Source organism: Elephantulus edwardii, unplaced genomic scaffold (assembly GCF_000299155.1).
Source record: "Elephantulus edwardii isolate Elephantulus edwardi_28Jun2011 unplaced genomic scaffold, EleEdw1.0 scaffold00260, whole genome shotgun sequence".
NCBI classification, from domain to species: Eukaryota; Metazoa; Chordata; class Mammalia; order Macroscelidea; family Macroscelididae; genus Elephantulus; species Elephantulus edwardii.
In genome coordinates this window covers 2,432,246-2,438,180 of record NW_006400010.1, presented here as the reverse complement: position 1 = coordinate 2,438,180, position 5,935 = coordinate 2,432,246, and the positions used below count along the sequence as shown (strand labels likewise).

Genomic DNA, 5,935 nt, shown 5'->3' with positions numbered 1-5,935 from the left:
GATATATATATAAAAAATTAAATTGTGCATGATAGGATGATGTTTAATAGCCTCCCCAGCATATATCCACTAGATACCAGTACAATCCTTCCCATTTTATTTAGTAGTACACTACTGTAAATATACCAACAAGTGATTTTACTTTTCAAAACCAGGATTTTTATTAATTTTTCTATTACTTGAGATAAACAAAACAGGTATTAAAGAGTCAGTGTCACAGTGCAACAATGAATGAGAACCCAAAATCTCTGTAAATGTTCATGAAAACTAATAAAATTTAATAATAATTAAAAAAAAAGAGTCAGTGTCTACATAACAAATTCTACTACTGTACTATACTATCAAACAAAACAGGCGATGACACTGAACAACAACCACCACCGTAAATACAGTGGCAAGTAATTTTACTTTTCAAAATCTGGATTTCTATTATTTTTTCTATTACTTGAGATAAACAAAACAGGTATTAAAGAGTCAGTGTCTACATAACAAATTCTACTACTGTACCACACTATTAAACAAAATAGGCAAAGAAATTATAATGAGGTGAGCTCTGGTAGCCTAGTGGCAAGAAGCTGCACTACAATCCCAGAAGTGCATGGCTGAAATGCACCAGATGCTCTGCTGAAGGAGGAACAATCGCCTCCTGTACCAGTCAGATCCGATTTGACGGTACACATAAAAAAACAAACAACCCCAAACAAAAAAAATAATAATAATAATAATAATAATAATAATAATAAAAAAAAATTATAATGAAGAAATAGCATCTAACAATGAATGAATAGAAATCCAAACTATCTGTAGATTTTCACTAAAAGAAAAAAAATAGCATCTAGCAGTAATTTTAGAAAATTACTAAAATATATTTAAGTTGTCATCTCCTCCATGGGTCCACTGAAGGAGTCTTCTGTTCCTTCCAGATGTGTTGGCGATAACGGATCTTCACTTTTCACCTTAAAAAAAATAAAAGGAAAAATAAAAAAGGTTTAAGTTAATGATCAAATGACATCTAAAATTTAATAACTCATACACAAAATGATAAGTTATGTAAAATGTGTTAACATCGAAGACTACAAAGAGAGTAAATTAAACCTTTCTAACTACCCCCCACCCCGTCTCCCTAGGTGGGCATGATCTAACTTCTTTTAAATAGTATAAATATAACAGCTTTTTGGAAGGAAATCTACTAAGCTATTAAATTGCCAAAAAAACCACCCAAACATTGAATTAACCTCAAAAGCACAAACACTTAAAAAATACAAAAAACTTAAAAGTAAAAAACAAACAAAAAAACCACAAACAAAACAACAAAAAACCCAAAACGCTAAGAACATTAAATTTCTATGCAACTAAAAGGTCTCAATTTTTTTCTAGACATCCCTGTATAAATAACTGAAGAAGTATTTTCTGGAGGCTTCATATATCCCTTTTAATGTCAAGACTAAACTTGATTAAAATGTTATTTTCCAAACAGTTACAGGAAAAGAAAACCCTCAAAAAATTAAAATAATAGAAAAACTCCGACCAAAATGATTACAGAACAAGATAAAGCATTTTACCCAAGCTTTATAGGCATTGCTACTTAACATTAGTACACATTACTCCTAAAAACATTTTGGAAGACTTTTTATTTAATTTTTACTTTTGAAAAATATATAACTGTTAGGTATTAGTTTTCCTATTAGGACTAAATGTGATAAAAATATGATTTTCAGGGGAGCTCTGGTGGCCTAGTGGCAAGGAGTTGCAACTACAATCCCAGAGGCGCACGGTTCGCATCCACCAGATGCTCTGCTGGGGAAGGAGGGACAATCTCCTCCTGTACCAGTCAGATCTAATTTGACAGTACACTCACACAAAAATAATAAAATTTAAAAAAAATGTTTAAAAAAAAAAACAACACAAACCCCCCCCCCATGATTTTCAACAAGATCACAGAATAAGACAAAGCATTTTAGTCCAGCTTTATGGCACTGCTATTTAATATTACTATACACTGTCCTAATAATACTTTGTTAAGACTTTTTTTTTTTTGTTAAGACTTTTAAAATTTAATTTTTACTTTGGAAAAAAAATATAACCCTTAAGTATCACTTTTCTTTTCCTATGGGACTAAACTTAAGAAAAACATTATTTAAAATGATCACAGAACCACCTAAAGGATTTTAGCTCTTAACTTTTGCTTTTGAAAAAAAAAAAAATAAAATAACCCTTAGACAGATTTAAAATAGTCCTTCCCCAGAAACAGTACACCCAATGGGCAGTTTTCCTACCTTCCACCCCCCCCCCCATTACTCACCTGCAAGAAAGCACCTTCTTATCACTGGTTTTTAGTGTGCTTCAGGATATGAGACCGCAGTTTTGCCACCTCAGGAAACTTCTTGTCACAGTCATTGAAGGGACACACGAAGGGTTTGTTGCCAGTATGGATTCTTGTATGTGCCAGCAGCTTGTACTGCACAGAGAAGCGCTTCCCACAGCCCTCAAAGGCACACTGGAAATTCCTTTCACCTGTATGAATGAGCTGGTGCCTCTTCAGTTTGGAACTTTCCAGAAAAGCTTTGCCACATTCACTGCAACTGTGTGCCCGAGGGCCATGAGTGCGAAGGTGCTTTCTCACAGCATCTTTATCCTGAAACATCTTAAGACAGCCTTTAAAAGGGCAAGGTAGTGTTCGTGGGGTGTTGTCTCCCCGGCGTTTCACTCGAGTAAACTCTTCTAACTGCTGGGGGTTAGACAAGTCTACTCCAGGAAGCCCTCCAGGCGGTAACTTTTTACCAGTCAAATACTCAGAATAATCAGGAGGGGAGTTCATCACACTCAAATCGCCTGCTGATGGACCAGCTTCACTAGGTCCTGGTTCAGAGTCCTTTGCAGACAGCACTGGGACAAAACATTTCCTTTTTAAAGTCTTTCCTTGAACTTCCCTTTGATCCCAGGCCTCACCTACCTCATCAATGATCAAAGTGGGGCTGTTGCTTCTGCTGCTAGGGCTGCTGCCACCATTCGGGCCAGTGTCACAGGAGCTGACCCCATCCTGGTCGACCCTGGCTCCCGGAGGGCTTCTATTACCTCCCACGACTAAGTTACTGCCAGTACAGCCACCACCTCCACTCACACTAGCCCCCTTCAAGCCTCTGCTCCCGGGTTTCCTCTTACCGGCTTGGCTGGAGGTACTGGGGAGAGGACTTCTGTCACGGCTGCTCTCAGGTGTTGCAGAGGTGGAGGCAGTGGGGGCTGCTTCAAGGGTCTGACTGTTGACTTCTTCAGCTCCAGGGTCGTCTTCGACTGCTGGCTGAATATCTGAGTTAGCCGCAACCTCCTGGTTGACCGGAACCTCTCTATTGCTGAGAGGCTCAAGTATTACCACTGAAGCATTAGGATGTTCTTCCTGGACCCAAGATCCAGTGGGATCTTGATAAGCGAATTTTTTCACCGGGATGGTGGTCACGGTTAAAGAACATCCAGGCGGTGTCACGACACTGATCGTCTGCAGCTTCACAATCTCTGGGGCCACCTGTGAGTATTCAAAAGCGACCCGAAAAGTCTCTGCTTGAGACATAGTTGAAGCTTGAGGAACTGTGCTGCGTTCTCAGACCAGACGGCAAGAGAATGAGAAGGCTCCTCCTTTGCGCAGGGCTTCAGGACTACAGAAATGCCCGGAAGGGGTTGCCTTTGAATGAAAAAAAGCTTTACCTGCCCTAGAGGGGTGGGGGAAGTTGCACGAGGAGGCACAAATGTAAATGAAGTTGAGCCGTTCCAACTACTATTAGCACAAATACTTTTTGCTATTAACTGAATCTCATGGCCTTTTTGTTATTTCATGGGTTTTCTGGATTTTTAAAGCATATATAACCGGTTTCTACAAACAAAACCGCCCATTCTTTCTGTTTATACTTTTCTATCCTCTATTTATTTCAACTGATGCATATTTAGAGACTAACATGTATTAATATCAGAGGAAGATTACAGTGGCCTTGCTTGTGTTAATATATGCTTGCCTGATAAAGTTTCCCCCTAATGGTAAAAATTAGGAGCTTGTCCCTAGGGAAATGCACTGCTAAGCTGACCCCTGTCTTCAGTGGTTCAAAACCACTAACGGCTCTGCATTAGAAAGATGGAAATCGGGTGGGGGGGGTCAGCCATGAGGTGGTTTGGGGACTACTACAAAGAATATGCCAATATGGGGAGCCTATATGATTTAACACTCTATCACTCAGACACTTTAAAGTTGAGTTCTGTGGATGGATTTCAACTGTTAGAAAGGCTTTCTTAAAAAAAAAAAAAAGCAGCCATTCCTTCAGAGACTGAAGAGCTCCTCTTTGAGTCGCCCTGGGGCTTGGGCAGTTCTGACTGTGAAGTTTCCATTGTTTTTTGTTTTCTTTGTCAAAGCCGAAGACCCTGTTTGCATGTTCTTCTCACCATGTTAGGACAAACCCACTCTTTTTTTTTTTTTATTTTTATTGGGGAGCTCTGGTGGCCTAGTGGCAAGGAGCTGCAAGTACAATCCCAGAGGTACACAGTTCGAATCCACCAGATGCTCTGCCGGGAAAAGGAGGGACAATCTCCTCCTGTAACAGTCAGATCTGATTTGACGGTACACTCACATAAAAATAAAATAAAAAATTTAAAAAAATTTATCTTTATTGTCTGTGCGTGCGCGTACACACACACACACACACACACACACACACACACACACACCCCATTAAATCAGATTTGACTGGTACAGGAGGAGATTGTTCCCCCTTCTCGAGCAAAGCATCTGGTGGATTTTTTTTAAACTTTATTATTTTTGTGTGCGTGTACCATCAAATCAGATCTGACTGGTACAGGAGGAGATTGTCCCTCCTTCCCCGGCAGAGCATCGGGTGGATTTGAACTGTGCGCCTCTGGGATTGTAGTTGCAGCTCCTTGCCACTAGGCCACCAGCGCTCCCCTGCATCTGGTGGATTTGAACCGCACACCTCTGGGATTGCAGTGTACCTTCTTGCCACTAGGTCACCAGAGCTTGCACACAAACCCACTCTTACAACTGCCCTCCAGGGAGTTTTCCAAGGCTATGTAAACCATAGAAGAGAATGCTGAATTTACTCCCACAAAGTACCTGGTGGTTTTGAAACTCTTGTTTCCGGGTTGGTAGTACTACTCGCTAGACTTCCTACTTTTCCATGTTTCAATTTTTGACGGTGTGGCTACAGGTATTGTAGAACTGGTTCCAACTCATACATAACACTCTTACACACCACATAAGGAAACACTGTCTAGTCCTTAACTGCCCTCACAAATGCTGTGTTTTGGGAGCTCTGGTGGCCTAGTGGCAAGAAGCTGCAACTGCAATCCCAGAGGTGCAGGGTTCGAATCCACCAGATGCTCTGCCGGGGAAGGAGGGGGGGCAATCTCCTCCTGTACCAGTCAGATCTGATTTGACGGTACATGCACACAAAAATAATAAAATTTAAAAAAAATATTAAAAAAAATGCTGTGTTTGAGCCAATTTTTGTAGTCACTCAGTCACTGCGTTAATCTATCTTGTTAACAGTCTTCCTCTATTTCACTCATCTACTTTAGATGTCTTCCAGTGATTGGTCCCTTGGAATACTACATCCATAGTGTATGAGACAAAGTTTAGCCATCCTTATTTCTTCCCGCAATCCTTATTTCTAAAGAAAATTCCAAAACAGATTTGATTGTGCTTTTGGCAGTCCATGGTGTATTTCATTTTCTTTTCCAATGCCACAATTTGAATGTATCAATTCCTCTTCATTAATTTTTTAAAATTTTTTATTTTATTTTTTTTGAGTGTACAGAGCAACACTGCATGGTTCAAAGTTGGGAAGGGTGTACTCCAGGGATGTGTCCTATCTCCATACCTTTTCAACCTGTATGCAGAGCAGATTATCCGAGAGGCTAGGCTCTATGAGGAGAAGTG

At 40.0% G+C, this 5,935-nt stretch overlaps 1 protein-coding gene across 1 annotated transcript in view; it reads right to left on the bottom strand.

Moving 5' to 3' along the window:
• MBTPS2 (membrane-bound transcription factor peptidase, site 2) overlaps window positions 1–5,935 on the bottom strand; it is a 100,871-nt gene that overhangs the window by 32,426 nt on the left and 62,510 nt on the right. The gene's annotated exons all lie outside the window — the stretch shown is intronic.